The following is a 21,513-nucleotide window of genomic DNA, read 5'->3' as shown; positions in this document are numbered from 1 at the left end:
ATAGTAGGTTTAAAACAAACTTTACTGAATTGATGATGAGAAAACAGTAGATAAAATGGGTATCTTAATATTTAACACAAAACATAAAGCATGTGCCTCCTCATCGGCGATAAAAGTGAACGAACTTAGGAATATTTTTCAAATTCGATTTTGTGCTGCAAGGGCTAGCCTAGAGAACAGTTACATCATATAATTTTTAAAATCTGGAAAGCCGTTATCAGAGGACACTCATCCTTTTCTCATTTCCACACAGTACGGAAGGAAGAATCGGGGTTGTTGTTTTTTTAAGTTTTGTTTTAGGTTCAAGGGTACATGTGCAGGCTTGTTACATAGGTAAACTTGTGTCACGTGTCACAGGGGTTGGCTGTACAGATTATTTCATCACCCAGGTACTAAGCATAGTACCTGAAAGTTATTTTTCCTGATCCTCTCCCTCCTCCTCCACTCTTCCCTCAAGTAGACCCCAGTGACTGTTTTTCCCCTCTTTGTACCCATTGGTTCTCGTATTTAGCTCCCACTTATAAGTGAGAACATGCGGTATTTGGTTTTCTGCATCAGTTTGCTAGGGATAATGACCTCCAGCTCCATCCATGTTCCTTCAAAGGACATCATCTCATTCTTTTTTATGGCTGCATAATATTCAATTGTGTATATGTACCACATTTTCTTTATCCATTCTTCTATTGATGGGCATTTAGATTGATTCCACCTGTTTGCTACTGTGAGTAGTGCTGCCATGAACAATATGTGTGCATATTTCTTTATGGTAGAATGATTTATATTTCTTTGTGTATATACCCAGTAATGAGATTGTTGGATCAAACGGTAGTTCTGGTTTTAGTTCTTTGACGAATCACCACCCTGCTTTCCACAATAGCTGAACTAATTTTCACTCCCACCTGCAGTGTACAGGTGTCCCTCTTCTCTGTAACTTCACCAGCGTCTGTTATTCTTTGATATTTTAGTAACAGCCATTCTGACTGGTGTGAGATGGTATCTCATGGTGGTTTTCATTTGCATTTCTCTAATGATTAATGATATTGAGCAGTTTTTCATATGCTTGTTGGCTGCATGTATTTCTTCTTTTGAAAAGTGTCTGTTGATGTGCCAGAAGGACAGATTTTTAACCAAATTTGATGATTATGGAAACCAAGTTGGGGCAGCTGCCAGGTGCACAACAACATCCACCCCCTGTCCTGCACAGCCATCTAATCAGGGAGTAGAAATACCCTACCCAAGCTTGAGCAATCAGATCCTATCTACCTGGAACTTGAAGCTTAAATGGAGAGACACAGACTGACAATTGGGGGCACTGGGTCACTTTAAGAGCCTATTCCAGCAAGAAGGATGTTGAACTTCTGCTTCTCCATTTCAAGGGCTGTTCCTACCTTTCTGATTCTTCATTGTCTATTTATCGTTTCAAACCTGTGGGCTTCCCTGCATATTTTTCCAGAATGTTTTTTCTTCAGTTAGGCAGCATTGGGTTTTGTTGTTGACAAAGAAACTTCACTGATTCCAATGGGGTATGGGGAGAGGACAGTGTGGAGTGGAGATTAGATATTGAGGCCCTGGGGTCCATCAGCCACGCCCACCCCCCAGCATTTCCCCTCCTCTGTGCTCTGCCATGTTGAGGACCAGCCCACCTCCACCTTCAGCAGTGCCTAAAATTCAAGCCCCCAACTCCCCTCTGACACATTATACTTCGCAGAGTTGCCACTATTTTGCATTGTTGTGTAGAATAGTTTAGCTAGTCTGTTGAGCTTCTCTGTCTCAAACTTCCCACTCGAGAACAGGATTTTGACTTGACCTCTGCATACTCCAACATTTTGTATTTTTCTCAAAACGAAAGACCAACATTCCTCCAGGGATGAATTCTGCTTTTACCCTGACAGGAAAACTATTGGCAGTTTTAAAGTATCAGTTTCTGCTTCTAGCCCTAAAGATTTCAGACATATTGGAAGTCAGACCCCGAGACCCTTGTCATAGAAATACCCACGTGCCTTGCTTGTTTAAAACGCCATATCGCACCAACAGAGGTGCACCTGGGCTTCCTGCTTCCTTCATTTTCCTACATACTTGTTTCCCTCCCTTGAGAATTGGGTACCTCCTTTGATGCTTCTGGCTTTTCCTACAGGTCACATGACTTAGTCCATTATCATGTCCTTTTGTTTCTCTCCAAGCTCTTTCAGTAATTCAGACCCAGGGAGAGAATCCAGAGTAGAAACACTTCTCTCTCTCTCCAGACTCCTCCCAGGTATCCGGTGTTCCTCACATAGCTGAGGTGGACAGGTGGCATGGTGACAGGCAAGTGGGAAACAGGCCACCATTCAGGTAGCCTGCTGCTCGTTATCCGCTGTGGGCTGAGGAGTGAAGCATCAAGCAATCCCAGCTGTCTGGCAAGGAGGCTGACATGTCTCTAGGAGAGAAAGGAGAGGCAGTCTTCCCCAGAGGGTGGGCAGTGAGCCTCGCCCTCTTCCCACAGCATCACATAGCCCAGCATTTGCCAAGGAGGAGCGACTGTCTTTCTGCACCAAGTGGGTCACATGTTTTGCCCAACAAAAATGCCAAAAGGCTGTGTCTATGCCTGCTGGACCGTCATCATGGCGGAGGGGCCAATCGATCTGCAAATGAGGAGTCTCGCTTGGGCATTCTGTGGGGTGGAAAAGAAAAGGAGCCAATGATGGCTGATTGGCTGCCAGACTGTGCCATAAAGCAATAGTGCAGAAGAAGTCAAGTTGGCAGCTCCTCTGCCCCACCAAATGCTTGGAAATTATTTCATAGTTTGGAAGAAGATCTTCAGCTCCAGGTGAGTTCAAGATTTTATTTCAGCGGCCCAAACAGTTGCACTTTCCTGACTGTTAGTGGAGATGGGTGGTCTGGATCTTGGAATCATAGAACATTAGAGAATGAATGAGCCACTGAAGTAGCTCCCTCATACCACGGATGGGCAAACAGAGGCTGATTCATGTATTCAATATGTGTTTATTGAGACTTGCTATGTACCAGGTGAAGTGGTAGGTGCTAGGCATAAAATGGTAAGCAAAAGCATCCACAGCTCCTCACCTCAAGGAGCTTGCAGTGCAGTGGAGGAAAGAAGGAGATATTCATTGGATAATAACATGTATAAATATTTAACACAAACAAATGACTTCTGTAAAGAGGGACACTCTAAGGACATATTTAAGGCACACTTGACAGGGTCATGGCATCCCTATCAGATTTAAGTCCTCTCAGATTTAAGTCCCTATCAGATTTAAGTCCTCTCAGATTTAAGACTTCAAGACAGAATAGGCCTTACCTAGATGAAGGGGTGCTTGAAGAGAGGGAGAGGCAGAGAGAAAGAGCATGTGCAAAGGGCCTGAGTCAAGAGAGGGCAGGGGACGTTCAGGAAAGTGCAAGCATCCAGGGGGTAAGGGACTGGACCAGAGAGAGGTAAGCAGGGCGTAAAGCTAGATGGGACCAGAGAGGGAGGCAAGAAGCCTGTGCAGACAGAGTTTGGAAGGGTTATTGTGGTCCACAGAATTCTAAGGTGTTACACAAGATTCCTACACTCTGCAATCTCCTCTCTTTGAGTATGAGCAGGTGGGACCTAGGAATATGGAGAATCAGTCCTGAAGTTGTGGTATATTAAATGGTAAAAGAGTTTCCGCAGGTAGTTGTCACTGATTTAATCAGAATAAAGATTTGGCTTTAATCGTTTTTAAGGGATCAGGTAGGACTGACCTGATCAGGTGAGCCCTTAAAAAAGACGAGAAGCAACAGCAGACACTCTCTGCTGGCCTGGAAGAAAGGAAATGGCCATGGCGTGGACTGCCTATGGGGAGGACCATGCAGTTGAGTCCTGAGGGCAGCCTATAGGAGCTGAAATTGACCCCTAGGCAGCAGCCAACAAGTAAACAGGGACCTCTGCCTTACAGCCACAACAAATGAATTCTGCCAAATGCCTCAATAAGTTTGAAAGAAGATCCTGAGCTCCAGGTGGGACCCCTACAGCCCCAGCCAACATGTTGATTTCAGCGTTGTGAGGTCCTAAGCACCCTAAGCAGAGAATTCAACTACCCCAAGCCCAGACTTTTAACCCAGAAGAAACTCTGAGATAATAAATAGATGTCGTTTTAAGTCCCTAAGTTTGTAGTAATTTGTTGTGCAGTGATAAAAACTAATACAGCCATTTAAATATTTTGGTATTTATTTTTAGAGGATTAGGAAGTCACTGGAGAATTTGGAGAATTTTAAGGATGATCCAAAAGGGAGTAACATAATCACATTGGATTTCTGAAATCCTGAGGCTGTTGTATGTAGGATGAATTGGAAAGGTGCACAGGAGGAAGGCAGAGTCCAGTAAGGAGGTCAGAGATGATGGTGCTTCTGACAGTAGGGATAGAGTTGGACAAAGAGAGAGGTAGACAGAAAACATGTTCAGGCAGTAACCAAAGAAAACTCTCAGTTCCTTATCTTTTGGAGATATATTTGGAAATATTTGCTTTGAGATAATCCAGACAGTGGGTAAGATGGAACAAAATTTGTCATACTTTAATAATCGCTCAGGCTGAGCAGTAAGTACATTAGGTTTATTATACATTTATCTCTATTCTGTGGGTATACAAATATATTGATTTTTAAGTAAAATGTATACACAGTGAAATACACAGATTTTAAGAATTCATTTTGATAAATTTTGACAAAAGCATACACTTCCATGACCCACACTCTCTGATATGGTTTGGCTCTGTGTCCCAACACAAATCTCATCACGAATTGTAATCCCCATATGTCAAAGGAGGAACATGATGGGAGGTGATTGGATCATGGAGGTGGTTTCCCCTCATGCTGTTCTCATGATAGTGAGTGAATTCTCATGAGATCTGATGGCTTTATAAGTGTCGGTTTCCCCTGCTCTTCTCTCATCTGCCACCATGTTTGATGTGCCTGCTTTCCTTTCCACCATGACTGTAAGTTTCCTGAGGCCTCCCCAGCCACGCAGAACTGTGAGTCAATTAAACCTCTTTCCTTTATAAATTACCCAGATATTTCTTTATAATGGTGTGAAAATGGACTAATACACCCTCTGTCAAGATAGAGCAGTTCCATTATCCAAGAAAGTTTCCTCTCCACCCCTTACCAGCAAATTTCAGGCCCCCATCCAGGGTCAACTACTGTTGTTCTAATGTCTATTGTCCTAGATTAGTGTTTGCCTATTCTAGAACTTCATATAAATGGAATCACACATGTTCTCTCTTGTGTCCCATTTCTTTCACTCAGTATAATGCTTTCATGATTTACCTATGCTGTTGTATCTATTAGTAGTTAATTCCTTATTATTGCTGAGTAGTATTCCATTGTACGACTATCTTAGGTTGTTTACATATTATTTAACGACAATAGGATATCCATCCTATTGATGGAAAGACATATGGATCGTTTCCCTATTTTAGCAATTATGAATAAATCTGCTATGAAATATGCTTGTATGAGTCTTTTTGAGTATATATGTTTTAATGTCTCTAGGATGGACTTTCTGGGTAATAAGGAAAGGTATGTTTAATTTTATAAGAAACTTCCATACAAGTTTCCAAAGTGGTGGTACCTTTTAGCACTCTCACCAACAATGTATGAGTTCCAGTTGTTCCCAGGTGCTGGAGAGGATGTGGAGAAATAGGAACACTTTTACACTGTTGGTGGGATTGTAAACTAGTTCAACCATTATGGAAAACAGTATGGCAATTCCTCAAGGATCTAGAACTAGAAGTACCATATGACCCAGCCATCCCATTACTGGGTATATACCCAAAGGATTATAAATCATGCTGCTATAAAGACACATGCACATGTATGTTTATTGCGGCACTATTCACAATAGCAAAGACTTGGAATCAACCCAAATGTCCATCAGTGACAGATTGGATTAAGAATATGTGGCACATATATACCACAGAATACACAGTATAATAAAATAAAATAAAATAAAATAAAAAAGAGTTCCAGTTGTTCCACATCTCATTTGTATATAGTGCTGTTGACTCTTTGTGTGGAGGGAAGGGAGGCTGGCTTGTTGATGCCAGCTATCCATTTGCCTGGAAATTAATAATGTTGAATGTTCTTGTATATGTCTACTGGCTATATGAATGTCTTCTTTAGAAAGTACCTGTTCAAGTCTTTTGCCATTTTTAATGAAGTTCATTGTCTAATGGAGTTGTAAGAGTTCTTTAAATATTATGGCACAAGATATGGGCATATCTCTTCATCAGAGATATGTATGGTGAATATTTTATTAGTCTGAACTTTACTTATTCAATTTTTATAATGATGTCATTTTAACAGGCAGGTTTTAAAATTTAATACAATTCAATTTAATTGTTTGTTTTTGTTTTAGAGTTATTTTTTTCTGTGTCCCCAAGGATGCCAAGATATTCTCCTATATTTTCTTATAGCATCATAGTTTTAGCATTTATTTTTAAGGTTTGTGTATGGTGTAAGGTAAGAGTTGAGTTTCCCTTTTTTATATACATTTATGCAGCTGTGATACATCAGGTGCTGCAGTGGTAACCAGAGGGGCCATTGAGCCAAAGAAAAATATTTTGGTTTTGTTTTTGTTTTTATGGTAGTTGTTGAAATGATAGAGATCTGGGCATGTTTAAATGACAGTGGGAAGGATTCAGTAGAGGCAGGAAAGCTGAACCCATAGGTGACCAACACATATGGCTCCTGAGGATAGAGGAAGGGCCAGGACACAGAACGTAGGAAAGAAGCATGGCCTGAGATGAGAGGGGTCACCTCCTCATGCAAGTGTGAAGAGAGAGCTGAAAGTTTGCAATAGTCACTGTAAAAAAATGGAAGGATGAACGGATCCCTTTGCGGTTGTTAGGTATGAATTCACAATGATGTTCCTCTGCCTTATTGCATCATGTTGTTTTGTTTTGTTTTGTTTTGTTTTCTAGCAGTACACACAGTCACTTGAATTTGAAATCAAATGTTTGGATTCATCCAGGGTCTGGGTGAGATGAAAAGTAGAGGGGCAAAGAGTTATGGAAATCACACACTGAGGCGCATACACTGGCTCAGGTTGTCTATCAGTGAGGAATGACCATTGGGTGTATGTAAAAGAAGCCAGAAGTAAAAGGGGGCTAAACAAGGTAGGAGCTTATTTCTGTCTTACATGAAAGAAGCTGGAAGTAGACAATGCAAGACGAGTTTGTCACCAAGAACCCAGGTTCATCTTTCTCTTTCACTGTTCCTTGTATATGGTTTCCAGTCACAAAGTCAATTTGCCATCCAAGATGGCTGCTGGAACTCCAGGCAGCACATCCACATTGCAGGCAAGAAGCAGTAAAAACAGGAGAAAGGCTGTAAAGGGCACATGCCTGCTGTCTGACAACCTTTTAAATAGCTGATTTCCTGCAAGCCCTACCCAACAACTTCCTGTCACATTTTTGGCTACCCCTACATACAAAGAGGCTGGGGAGTTTAGCTTTTTAACTAAGCACGTTGCCTCCCAGAATAAAATCTGAAGTTTATAATCACAGGAAGAGGGCAAGAATCAATGTGGGGTAGGTAAATTACAATTTCTGCAATTGAAGAGAAAATTAAAAATAGTGGAGATGAATTGGGAGAACATAAAGGATTCAGTGGACTGTAAATACCAATGAAGCCCAGGAATACGAAGGATAGGAAGGGAGTTGTGTAATGAACTTAGAAGGATAGGAGGTTGCTGTAAGAGAGAAGGACTATGAATCATTAGTCCATAAATCAGAGAAGATTCAAGCAATAACTTGATCATGACTGTGAACCCAGGATTGCACAGCACAGGTGGAGTGGAAAACAAAGTTAGTGGAAGTTCGGATATCAAGGAACTGAAATAATTCCAAGTAAGTCAGGACTTGAGAAGGAAAGAGTAGTAAACAAGGTGTCAATGTGTTTAGGGAATGTCCAAGAGACCAGTAGCTGGCAAAAATGAAGAGGAAGTTGATTCACTTAGGAGGAATGCAACTTAAAGGCTCAAGATTTTTACCAGCCCACCTCCAGACCCGGCAGTGTATGGGAGACTTAAGAATAAAGAGCCGTCACTTAAGAGGGCTACAAAGAAGCATGTCTTCCAGGGCAGCAAGTGGATGGATGTGGAGCTCAAAAAAATAATTGAATATAAAGGGGAGTCAGATTTTGTAGACGTTCCTAGAGGGCAGGGTTCAAGGGACTGGGAGGTACAGAGGCAGAGGAGCGCTGCAGATGCAAAGAAATACAAGGCACCCAGTGATGAAATTCTGGAGGAGATCACCGACAGAAGATGGGGAGAGGCTGAAACTTTGGGAACCAACTGAAAGCAGGGATGAAAGTTCAGGTTAAATTTGGTCTCTTTTAGCAGGGTGGGCCCTGGGTTAAGTGGCCAGAAAACTTGGCTGACTCTGCCAAGAGACAGTGTGAGCTACACCAGGTCTCAAATTCATATGTGGTAAAGTGGAGGCTGGAACCCCTGTCTCCTGATTCTCAGCTCTAAAACATGATCCCACAGTCACAACCTAAGAAAAAGGGGAACGCTCCTGTCACGTGTCTTCTTTCAATCGTGCACGTATTCCAGGGGCCACCACTGTCACATTGTGTCCTAGTTGGAGGACACTCCCTAAAGTTGTGCCCCAGGACAGTGAAGGGTCCGTCATTTCCTCCTTCATATGTAGAGCACTTTTCAGAAGAGTGAACCAGCAGGACGCATGCTTGTCTTCGCTTAACACAGACTTCTTCAGGAAGATTCTTTCTAGGAATTAGGGTCAGGAAAAAAAAATTCCTTCCATCTTTGCTTTCATTAAACTATGAAAAATGTAAAACCAGCAATGTCCTTCTTTGCCTTGGTTTCCAGGAAATGCAGACTTAAAACTAAAAACCTAATTGTCGTAGGTTCTTGAAATGAAGAGCCTAGGTACATCTCTCCTAAGTAATTTCAGACATCTCTTTATTAAAATGATCCTGTTTTATGAGCTTTAATACTATCAACCACACTTCAAATTCTCTTTTAATAACAAGTAAGCCATACATTTTATTGCTCAGAATTCAAGAAATGGTTAAATAAGTTTACAAAGGCCAGGCACGGTGGCTAATGCCTGTAATCCCAGCACTTTGGGAGACCGAGGTAGGTGGAGAACCTGACGTCAGGAGTTCGAGATCAGCCTGACCAACATGATGGAACCCTATCTCTACTAAAAATACAAAAATTAACCGGGCATGGTGGTGGGCGCTGGTAATCCTAGCTACTCAGGAGGCTGAGGCAGGAGAATTGTTTGTACGTGGAGGCAGAGGTTACAGTGAGGTGAGATCATGCCACTGCACTCCAGCCTGGGCAACAAGAGCAAAACTCCATCTCAAAAAAAAAAAATGAGTAGATAGAGTAAATAAATAAGGTTACATAAAGACCTCTCAGAAATCAATAGGAAAAGTTGAGCATAGTAACAGAAAAAGTATGACAAAGATAAAAATAGGCAATTCAAAGAGGAAAAACAAATGGCAAATAAACATAAAGATATTCAAATGAACAATAAAAAAGAGTTACAGATTTTAAAAAATGATAGGTGGTTGCACCTACCCATCAGACTATGAAAGATTAGCAAGACTGACAAAACCTAATTTTGAACAAGGTGTTGGGACAGGGATAGTCTCATGAACTCTGGAAAGAGCATACATCAGTAAGCACTTTCTGAAGGGCAGATATTAAGTATCAAAACTTTTAATGTACTTTTTGACACTGAAATTCCCCATTTCAGAATGTATTCTATGAAAATCACTATACAAGCACATAAGAACACATGTTCATCACACAGTGTTTTAGACCAGAGAAAGTTATAAACAATCTAAGTGTCCATCTCACTGGTAACAAAGAATATTATATAGTCATCTAAGTGCTTATGAAGTTCTACATTAACACAGCAAAATGTTCACAGCAAGTTATTGAGTGAAGCAGCAATTACAGAGCATAATGTATACCATTTTCTCACTTATGTAAATGTATATATCTTTAAATAGGACTATTTGCATATTCACCAGATTCCTGAAGTTCTGGATGATATAATTTGTGATTTCTCCTTTATAATTTTTCATGATTTCTATATTTTTCTTAATAATGGCCAGGAATATATTTTGTAATCAAATGAAAAAAAAAACAATTTTATTTTGGAGTGAGGGCACATATGTGCCAGTGAGCGAGAGGAATGACCCACACAGGGAACATGGCTGGAATGTCATTCTCAGCAAGGAAAGCCCTTTCAATTAATGGTGCATGGACCTTGCCATGCAGGCTAGTGGGAGATTGGCCAGATCCTGAACCTGCCTCCTCTCCAGCTCTACTCACCTCTGTCCTGGTGAGTCTGAGTTTGAGACTCATCATTTTGTGAAACAGGATTTTAGCAACTTGCTTCAAATCATGGAATTAAAAGGTGAAGAACACCTGAATTTGAATGCAGGTGGCTGAGTCCAGAGGCTCTGCATAACTGCTCCTCTGGATAACATTGATTTTGTCCAGGAAAGCTGAGCAGCAAGCCTTGGTTTTCTCCCTCAACCTCTTATTACAAATTTCTATCGCAGCTCCTGAAGACTTTGCTGCAGTCCTTTCTTTATCACCAGACATTTGCTTTAGACTGGTGCTGTCCAATACAGTAGCCACTAACCCCATGTGGCTATTTAAATTGAAATTCACCAAAATTGAATTTTAAAACTCAATGTTTCAGCTGCACTAGCCACTTTTCAAATACTCAGTACCACACATAGCTAGTGTCTTCTAGGAGAGGCAACACAAACATAAAATATTTCCATCATCACAGAAAGTTCTGAGCTCTGGGAGGCCAGGAATGGTGTCTAGTTCACCACTCTGTTCTCAGCAGCTGGCTGAGTGTCTGATACCCAACAGACCCTCCCTGAAAGAGTAAGAAATTAATGATTCCCTCCATCAACTCCAAGCACATTGATGCTAGGTGGGAAAGGCATTTAGCAGGAGCTAACTTTTAAGCCAAGCCCCAAAGGTAATTATATAAATGGGTGGGTCAGGAGAAGGGTAGAGCATTCCGGATGGGGAAAAGACATTGATTTAGTGAGAAATGTGAAGGGACTTGGCACCGCCGAGCTATTGTTCTCAAGCTCTTTTCTCGCTGCCAATTAGAAATCATCCTAGGCGGGGTTTTCTTATCAGGCTTCCTCCAGTGTGCACACAACCTGATTTGGTATTGTAAGGTCTGTTCTGACTAATTGGGCTCTTGGCAGTTCGACAGGCAGGCAGTTTTTGATTTTTTTAAATTTTGTTTTGTTTCATTATTAAGTTTTGATTGGAGGTAAAAGCATATACCCCAAAGAACTACAAGTAGTTTTCCAAGAGACCGTTAATCCAAATGCCCATTAGTTCAAATGTTCATATAATCATTATCAAAATGGGTGTCCCTTAAATGGCCCTGGGGTATAGAAGAGGCAGCTGAATTCTGTATGGGAGCTTCGTTCTATCCCCTGGCACGAGATTCCAAGCCAGTTACTGCAGGAGGCATAAAAACAGAGTTGGTCACAAACTAGTTCCAAGAATCATCCTTTTCCACCCCCCCACCAAGTTTAATATTGACCTAGACTACATGGGGTTGAAACCCAGCTTTGCCACCTACTAGCTGTGTGACATCTCTGAGCCTTTTTTCCTGTTCTGTAAAACGAAGATAATAGACATGTTAGGAGTATTAAGTAAGCTAATGCTTGTAAAGTGCTGTGATGGTTAATTTTATATGTCAACTTGACTGGGGACCAGGGTGCCCAGATATTTGGTTAGACACTGTTCTGGGTGTATCTGTGAGGGGCTTCTGGATGAGATGAACATTTGAATTGGCAGACTGAGTAAAGCAGACTGTCCCCTACAACGTGGGTGGGTCTCATCCAATCCACTGAAGGCCTGAATAGAGCAAAAAGGTGAAAAAGGGAGAATTCTCTCTCTCTACCTGCCTTCAAGCTGGGACATCAGCCTTTTCCTGCCTTCAGATTCAGACTCGGCGTAACACTTAGACCATTAGCTCTTTGGATGCTTGGACTTAAGCTCAGACTGGAACTCACACCATCAATAGAACCTGGTTCTCAGGCATTTGGCCTCATACTGGAACTATACCATCGCCTCTCCTGGGTCTCCAGCTTGCTGACTCCTGATCTTTGGACTTAGTCTTTATAATCACATGTTCCAATTCATCCATCTATCTATCTATCTATCTATCTATCTATCTATCTATCTACCTATCTAATCCCTATGTATCTCCTATTGGGTCTGTTTCTCTGGGAAACTCTGACTGATAAAAAGTTCTCAGTACAATGCCAAGTACATAGTAAGCACTATATAGGAATTTACTGAATACATAATAAAGAACAAAAATGTATATGTTTTTGCCATATTTTCAAATACATTCCTGCAATTGACAAGTGTTATTAAGGATGAAAGTCATAATTATAATAATTATTACATTAACTATTGTTTATTAAGCTCCCAATAAACGCTAATCTTTACAACAACCCAGAAATGCCTCTCTATTAGTCCATCCTCTACCTCACTTCTATCTTGATCCAAACCACCATCACTCCAAGTCTGCACTGGTTCAGTAGGGAATCAGGGGTGTCTTTTTACATAGTAAATCAGAGCTCATTGTCTCCAAATCCAAAACCTGCCAGTGATTACCCATCTAACAGTGGCAGAGCTGGATTTAACTTTGTCATAAGTAAGAATTTAAGATGATCACTATATCCAAAACACTATGTGTCTTATGCTATTATTTTCCCTTTACCAGAGTGAGTAAATTGAGGTTCAGGGAGAATACATTGCTTATCAAAGGCTGCTCAGTAAGTTAGTGACAGGGCAAGTGTTTGAGCTCTGTCTGTCTAAATCCACAATTGTTGTTCTCAATCGAAGTGATGAATGGATGGTCTGTAATTAAAAAGTGCAAGGACCTCACACCACAGGTGTTCTCTGCCCATTTCCAGGCTGGGAGGTTTGGGAAGGATCTGTGTTAACCTCTTGATCACCTTTCCCCTTTCACAGATAGGAGAAAGGATATGGGTTGTTCCTTCTGGTCACAGGCTCCAGTTCCTAGGATGGCAATGAGACTCGGTCCCCACAGAGCTTTTCTGCAGGCTTCCCTGTGCACCTCCTGCCTGCCTCCTTCTATGTCTCAGCTTAACATTCCCATTGTCCTGTCTTTGTACTCCTTCCCCAGAATGTTCCTAGCCTCGACACAAAAGAAATGCCTAAGCCACAGCGAACATCCATCTGAAATATCTAACATTCCCTGTCCAGTAACATAGCAGGAGGAACTCTGATACACAGACACACTACTGATTCTGTGTTTATGTTGTCCTTGAAGACAGACTAGCTGGGTAATTAAATGATCCCAGCCTCCAGTGTATGATTTCTACCATTTGGATACCCATTTGGCGTTAACCAGTAATCAACTTTTCAGCCTAATATTATGTATTCTTTGTTCCTGAATATTATGAATGACTTAATTCTACTATTTTCATGGTTCATGCACGCACTTTATTTTATACTTAAATATTTTAGATTCATATGTAGTTTTATGTATTGTATATATCATATGTTTACATGTCTATGACTGCAACTTAGTTACTAGCTAAATGCTGACAACTCCCAAATTTATACCTCGATTCCAGACATTGCTCCTAAGTTCCAGACCCATATATCCAGCAAGCCATTCAATATTCCACTTTCATGTCTCCCAGACATAAAAGTTCAGCAAGTCCAAAACTAACTCATGATCTCCCTTCCAGAGCCTGTTTGTCTTCCCATGCTCAGTAAATGTCAGCCACCCTCCCACCAGGTGTTCAAGCTAAAAACCAAGATGCCATCTTTGGCACCATCTTAGCATGCATTCCCAAATCCTGACTACTTTGCCTCTTAAACTCATTCATTTATCACTCTACTAATTTATTTAACAATTACTTATTTTGCAGCATTGTATTTAAAATGAATGATACAATGGTAAACAAGATAAATATGTCCTTGTCTCTCAGAGCTCATAGTCATAAATCACAACAGCATGTTTTGATGAATGAATGAAGGTGGTTTCATACAAGATAGAGATTTCACATAATTTCATTAATGTGCAATCACATATTCTGCATTAGAACTCATCATGGACCATCTATAAAGAGGTAAAGTACAGTGTCTAAGGGCATGAACGTTAAAATCAGATAGAATTATTTGATCAATAAGTTGATATGCTCTTATTACACACCTATTACATGCTAAGCACTTTGTAGGCATCAGGAATTCAGCTAACAATAAGGAAGTCTTTACACCTCCAGCATCTTGGAACATTTTCCTGTGTTTGGGAAGCTCCCCATCCTGATGGACTAATAGATTTATTCCCTCTAAGGAAGCCATATGCTCACTTCCTTGAAGTCCCTTGCAGCTAAGTTGCAGGCATGTAACCTGGGCTCAGTCTATCAGGAACCTCCATAAACTATCTGATGCAAGGAAAGTGGTACTAGGAACTATTTGTTTAAACAAGAGTGGTAACAGCTACATCTATCTCTCAGAGGCAGTAGTAGATGTTTTAGCGTGAGTGACCTAGTGGTTACATTAGGAGCACAAGGTGCTGAACTAATTCAGTGATTCAGCCTGTGACTTGGTGAGCATTTCATGTTTGGTTCACCAGGGTCACTCAATATCTTTTATAAAATTACTTATTTGTTTCCACTAACCAATATCAGGTTCTGTTGTTTGTAACTAAGAATCCGAGGTGATATGCCTAGGTTGAATCTCAGGCCTTCAATATATTAGCTGGATGTTTCTGGGTAAATTATTTAACTTCTTTCACCCTCATTTTCCTCATCTGCAAAATGAAAAATATTCAGTGCAATAACTAATGGGCTTGTTGAGAAGACTGGTTGGTTGGGGTTCCCACTAGAGTTTTCCAGCCTTGATGTCTCCATGTGCTCTTCTGAAATAACTATCATTCTAAGAATTCAAGGAATGGATTTTTGTTTCTCTCCCTTCTTTGGTTCTTTCCACCTATTTCCTGGGCAGAATCCTCTTCCAGAGCTTCCAATCAATTCACGCAACTTTGAGAATTAGACCCAGGCCTCCTGTAAAGAAGATAGAATTCAGTCCGGCATACCTGGGTGTAAATCCTTGCTCTGCCATCTCCCAGCTGTATAACCTCAGGTGAATCGCTCAGCATCGCACTGCACATTTTAATTGCAGAATGCGATTTTCCATGCCCCTGCACACATCACCAAATTCCAGAAAATGAACCGCTTGTAATGTAAGTGCTATTGTTTACCAGTGGTTTATCAGATGGCAAGGGAAAATAGCCATGCTGTCATACCATCAGCTCTTTGACACAGCATTTAACAGTTGGCCATGTTTCTATATCATTTGATATTCACAACAACCTGGAGTAAGCCGTGCAGAATCGCTGTCCTAATTCCCACTTCACAGAAGAAATTGACAGTCAGAGAAGTTGAGTCCGAGTCAGTACTTTTTCTGCTATACCCAAGTTATAGGAGTGAACAGGACATTTCAATTATATCTTTTGTCTTCTCGACTGTAAGTGATATTTAAAAGACAATCAATTGGCCAAGTCTGGTGTCTCATCCCTATAATCCAACCACTTTGGGAGGCCAAGGCGAGGATTGTTAGAGCCCAGGAGTTTGAGACAAGCCTAGGCAACATGGGAAACTCCCCTCTCTAACAAAAAAGATACAAAAACTAGTCAGATGTGGTGATGCACACCTGTAGTCCCAGCTACTGGGAAGCTGAGGTGGGAAGATCACTTCAAAAGGCAGAAGTTGGGGTGAGCTGAGATTGTGCCACTGCACTCCAGCCTGGGCAACAAAGTAAGACCTCATCTCAAAAAAAAAAATGGGTAAAACTAAAAAATGCTAAAAATAAATAAAGGAATAAAATACAATACACTAAACCTGCTAGTATTCTAGTATGTTTGACATTAATCTTTTGAACACCTTCCTGTTTTTGGAGGAACTCCCTATTAGGTGATCTGACTATGAAAACCAAAGAGGATTCTCCCTGCTCCCTGGTTCCTGAAAGTGGGCACACAATCTAAGAACAGTCAACAGGGTATTCCAACTCAAGTCTGTGACTATGAAGCAAGCAATCCAACGACACAGAGGAAATGAGGACTTTGACTCAAATGACAGCAAGTTCACTGCTAGAAGCGTGAGGGTCCAGTGGTGGCAGCGGTGGTGACGTGGTGGCAGCGTGCTAGTAAGCACCTTCTGCCGGGGGCCTTCAGCTATGGCCTAACTCCCTGGGGTACATACATTTCCAGAGCTGGTTCTCTGGTCTTCCATCAATTTTGGAAGCTACTCACTATATTTTCAATACATGCATTTTCTTTTTAAAGTATGTTCCTTGCATGCAATAACCCTAAGTGGTATCCCCAGGGAAACATCCACATGACCTACTGAGATGTTCTCTCTAACTCATCTGGTCTCAAAACATGATTTATGGGTAGACTAGTCTGACTTGAACTCCCTTCAATCTCCAAAGTCTGGAAGACGTTTTTTGTTTTGCTTTGTTTTTTGAGACTGAGTCTTACTCTGTCATCCAGGCTGGAGTGCACTGGCACAATCTCGGCTCACTGCAACCCCTGCCTACCAGGCTCAAGTGATTCTTCTGCTCAGCCTCTCAAGTAGCTGGGAATACAGGTGCCCGTTAGCACACCCAGTTAATTTTTGTATTTTTAGTAGAGATGGGGTTTTGCCATGTTGGCCAGGCTGTTTTCGAACTCCCGACCTCAAGTGATCCACCCGCCTTGGTCTCCCAAAGTGCTGGGATTACAGGTGTGAGTCACCATGCCTGGCCTGTAAGACTTTGAGTCGCAAAGGTGCTTTGAGTCACCTACAGGGTAGACCCACATACCAAGGATCACAAGGACAATGGGCCAGCCAGCTTCCTGTGTCCCATAGACCCATGTCCTGTGTTTACACTGTTAATTCTACCACCACATACAGACAACCTCCATATACATACAATTCATGACAAACTAGAGCCAGTCTGGTAAAAGAATGCCTGAAACAGCACTGTGAGAGGGCATTTTCAAAATGTTTGTAATGAATAGCTACCACTAAGAAGGAAGTGGGCATGGGCTCAGAACAAAAGAAAGACAAATTCATTAGAAAGCCCAATGAAGACTGTTTAAAAGCTTCCTTGTGCAGAGCAGACACTTTGTGATGTCTATAATTTCAGTCTTCAGATAAGTCCTGTTATTTATCAAAAGGAAGAGGCACATAAAACTGCAATTAGGCTATGATGGAATCTTCCCAAACTATTAAAGCCTACCTCCCGTGGGTCTCGCAAGCACACTTCACACATTGAATGACTTTCAAAGCAGTTTCATAAGCTCACTATTATCATCTTTGTGTTTATTTTACAGATGAGGAAACTGAAATTCAAAGAGGTTAAGTGACTTGCCCAGGGTCACACAAGTATTAAGTGGCAGAACTGGGAATTGAGCCCAGGTCTGCCTGGCTCCAAAAGCCACATTCTTTCCACTAACCCACTGTGCTGTTTGCCTTCCCAAGGCAATTGTCAACATCCTTCGCCAAGAAGTGCTGACAACTCATGTCTGACAGTGGATGAACAGGAAGTCTCTCAGTGGCCCAGTGACATGTGGGAGTGGCTGCCCATGAGATATGAGTGTGTAGGGATGGGCCAGACTGTCAGAGAGGCCGGGTGATTTCTGGTTTGGTTGTTTTTCTCTGGATAAAGTCTTGGTGGGGTCATTAATTCAGGAAGGGTGAGGAAGAGAGAGAGGAGTATGGGGTAAGGCTAGGAAGAAGGCAGGGGGAGAGAGAGAGGTTTTGCCCTCATTCATAACCTCCTTCCTCTCCTGAATGGAGTTTGCAGGCCCCAAATCTGAAAGAGCAGCTCCCCTCTGGAAGGACCCCTTCAAAAGCCCCTCCCAGCCCCAGCTTTCCCCGACCTCTGAGGTTCTCCTGCAGTGCCTGTCCTGGCAGACACCCTTCCTCATGCCTGCTCCTTGGCTGGACCAGAACCTCTTTGGGGTTGTATTAGGCAACATAGCTAGACATCATTTGGGCTAGGAGGTAGGAAATGGAATAACTTTGAGCCTTGAACAGGGTGTCCTTGGAGATGATTTTATTAACGTGTGACTTGCTTCAATTCAGAGCCCTCTGAGGGCACAGTCTACCCCGCCTGCCAGCAGCCCAGACAGAACGCCTGAAGGAACAGAGGTTTCAATGAAAAGTGCAGCCTCTTGAAGCAAGGACAGAGCTGTCCTTACAAAGGACTGATGTCCCCTGAAGGGACAGCCACATCCCACACTGATTATGAGTTGGCTATGATGAAAACACGGGGAACATTTGAGGGACAAGTTTTCCCCACTCTAAATAGTCATTGCAATGAGAGGGCAATAAACACACTGGGCCTCTTGTCCGATCTCTTAGTACTCCCTGGGGAGACAGAGTGAGCCACCTAGCTGGTAAACAAGAGCCAGTTGTCTATGTTTCTTTAATGGGTGGTGCTGACCCATCAAAGATCTCGAGGAGGGAGACTTGGCTTCTCTTCCTCCATCCTTCCCTACCTGGAGAAGTGTGTGGCTTTGCAGATTCCAACTTGCCCTCAGGTTTGTTGCCCCAAGGTTCAGTCTTGGTGCTGAAAGTTAATAAGCCCCTGTGGGTTCTCACTCCAAGTCCTTGCTCCAGTCATGCAGATGAGGATTGGGCCGCATTTTCCTCACTCCTTTGTCTTGGTTCAGAATCAGAAGGGAAAGAGGCAATATTGATTTGTGTCTCCTCAAAATCCCAGTTATAAAAAGTAGTAGCTATTATTGTTAGTATCATCATCGTCATGCTTCTGAGGCAAATCTATGAACAATGAAAACTCAGGATTTTCATCTCCGTTGGTTTAGTCAGAGATGTTCCAATGGGTTTGGGCCATAATCCTGAAAGAATCCCTAATGTCATGATCCCAAATGTTGAAATGCCAAAAGACCAAAATCCCTAAAGTCTAAAATCTTGAAAATTATAATACTGAAGGATCAAAATCTTGAAAATATAATTCTGGAAAAAATAATTTTTAAAAAACTCTTTAGAATACATTTATTTACATTTTTAAAAGAGAATTTATTTGAGAAACATATAAGAACATGACAGAATACTTTATAAGCTACTTTATGCAATAAAATAACCAATAATAAAATACATATTTTTGGAGCATAAACACTCAAGGGTGCTTAGGACAGTCACATGGGTATAACAGTTACAAGCAGACAAACCAGATTTATAGGGAAACATGTCAAAAAGTGAATTGTATAAACACATATCACTATGGTTGGTAATTGTGTGCATCTGGCTTTATAACTGCAGTCACTGAAATATCATGATGGACAACCTAAGTCATTTGACAAGGTAGATAAAAAGCCTCAGTGGGGTCACCACCACAGCATGTACAAGTGACCCAAAGAGCTGAGTTCTAGAATTTTACCTTTCACAAGTGCAAATGTACAAAAAGGACATGTCTTCGTTTATCTGAGGAAGTTCCCACATTTTTACATACACATGCAATGCTTACACACAAAGCCAACGTTGTGATAATGCATTTTCAGGGAGTCAAATATGCAAAAAAAAAAAAAAAATACATAAAATGAATTAGAACTCTTTAAAAAGCCTTTACATAAGGCTTTTATTGAAAAGTATTGAAATGATGCAAAGATGAAATACATAACATAGCAAATTGTAAAAGATAACACTGATAATTTTAAGTAGTGGAGGAAAAAAACTTTAAAAAAGAAAGAAAAGAAAAAAACTAAAACAGAACAAAAAAGAAGCTTTGACATGAAAAAGTGTATTACAAGGATAGATTATGGGTAATTGCAGGGAGATAGTCCATAAGAGCTGCCTAACTTTTACAATCATTAACTATGTTTTGAAGTCTTGCATTGAGATGAATAGCTACTTTTTTTTCTTTTAAGGTATGTCTCCCCATGGAGAATATGTTCACTTTCATTTTCTACATGGCACTGCTGTTTTTGAAATTCTTCTGTGATTCAATGTACCCCAACACGATGAGCATTCCCTATTAGATTTTTCCATCTTCTGTTCCGTGTTTCTCTGTCACTTTGGTCACCCAGGTACCTATTTGGAATGCACTCATCTACAGGCCACAAATTTGGCAGAAATAATACTGGTGATCAAACAGCACCATTGTTGCATAAGTGTCTTCTTATCCTACCATACACACAATTATTTTTGAGCCAGTCAGTAACTGCTGGCTTCTTCAGGTAAATGTAGCATTCATTCATTCAAAGCTCCTGGAATTTCATTCGCTGGAAGGGATGTCAAAATGACACATCTTTAAACTGAAGATTTTATCACTCCCATACTTCATGGCCAATCCACTATCAAGGTACAATAACCATGGTAAATGTGTCAAGACAATAATAAGGTAATAGTTCCAGCTAACTTGATGCAACTAACATAATACAACTATCCTGTGTACAACCAAAAATACACTAATCCCTCCTCCAGAATTTGGCTTTCAAAATTTCAACATTAGGGATTTTAGTCTTTTGGGATTGTGATTTTCTGGATTTTAGATGTTAGGGTATTTAGACTCTAGAAATTGTGATCTTCAGCAATTATGCCTTTTGGGATTATAACTGGCACGAGTCCCAACACCATTGCAAATGGCCTCAAGATTAGCATGTGCTCACCCTCCCCAACTCCTCACCATCCCTCACCCCTAAACACTCCATCCATCACTCCACACCACATATCTTCCTGGCTTCTTAGCATATAAACTCTTCCTTCAGAAGCAGGGTACTGAGGTCACTTACAATACACCGACAGGCTGTTATAAATAATGTTGAAATCCTCATTGTCCCATTGTCTCAGGCCAGGGCCTTGTTAGTTCGGTTTTGCAAAAGTCTGCCAAGTATCCAAGTGTCTAGCAGGAGGAAGGGGCTTACTCACTCCCTTGCAGACATTTCTACCTGTCAAAGCCAGAGAACAATATAGCTATAGAGTCGTCACAAGGTAAATGGGACTGTGTGTCTGTGTGAATATAGAAAAGTGAATGTGTGTCTGCACAAGCCCAAATGTCTGCATCTGTCAGGCCCATCTCTTTGACAACCCCTGTGTGTCTCAGTTTCCAGCTAAGGATCAACTGCTGGGTTTTTGTGAGTTAGCAAGGAACCAGAGGAAATAAATGATTGCTACAGAATGCCTATTAGCAAGGGGCTTGGAGGGACAATCTGGTGAAAGGGGTTAGGGGACTTGAGAATGTGTTTGCCCAATACCTCAGAAATCATTAAGGAAGAGGGCCAGGCACAGTGGCTCATGCCTGTAGTCTCAGAATTTTGGTAGGCTGAGGCAGGCAGATCACTTGAGGCCAGGAGTTCAAGACCAGCCTGGCCAACATGGCGAAACCCTGTGTCTAGTAAAAATACAAAAGTTAGTTGGGCGTGGTGGTGCAGACGCCTATACTCCCAGTTACACAGAAGGCGGAGGCACGAGAATTGC

Source organism: Mandrillus leucophaeus, unplaced genomic scaffold (assembly GCF_000951045.1).
Source record: "Mandrillus leucophaeus isolate KB7577 unplaced genomic scaffold, Mleu.le_1.0 Scaffold157, whole genome shotgun sequence".
Lineage (NCBI taxonomy): Eukaryota > Metazoa > Chordata > Mammalia > Primates > Cercopithecidae > Mandrillus > Mandrillus leucophaeus.
This window is presented reverse-complemented; position numbering follows the sequence as displayed.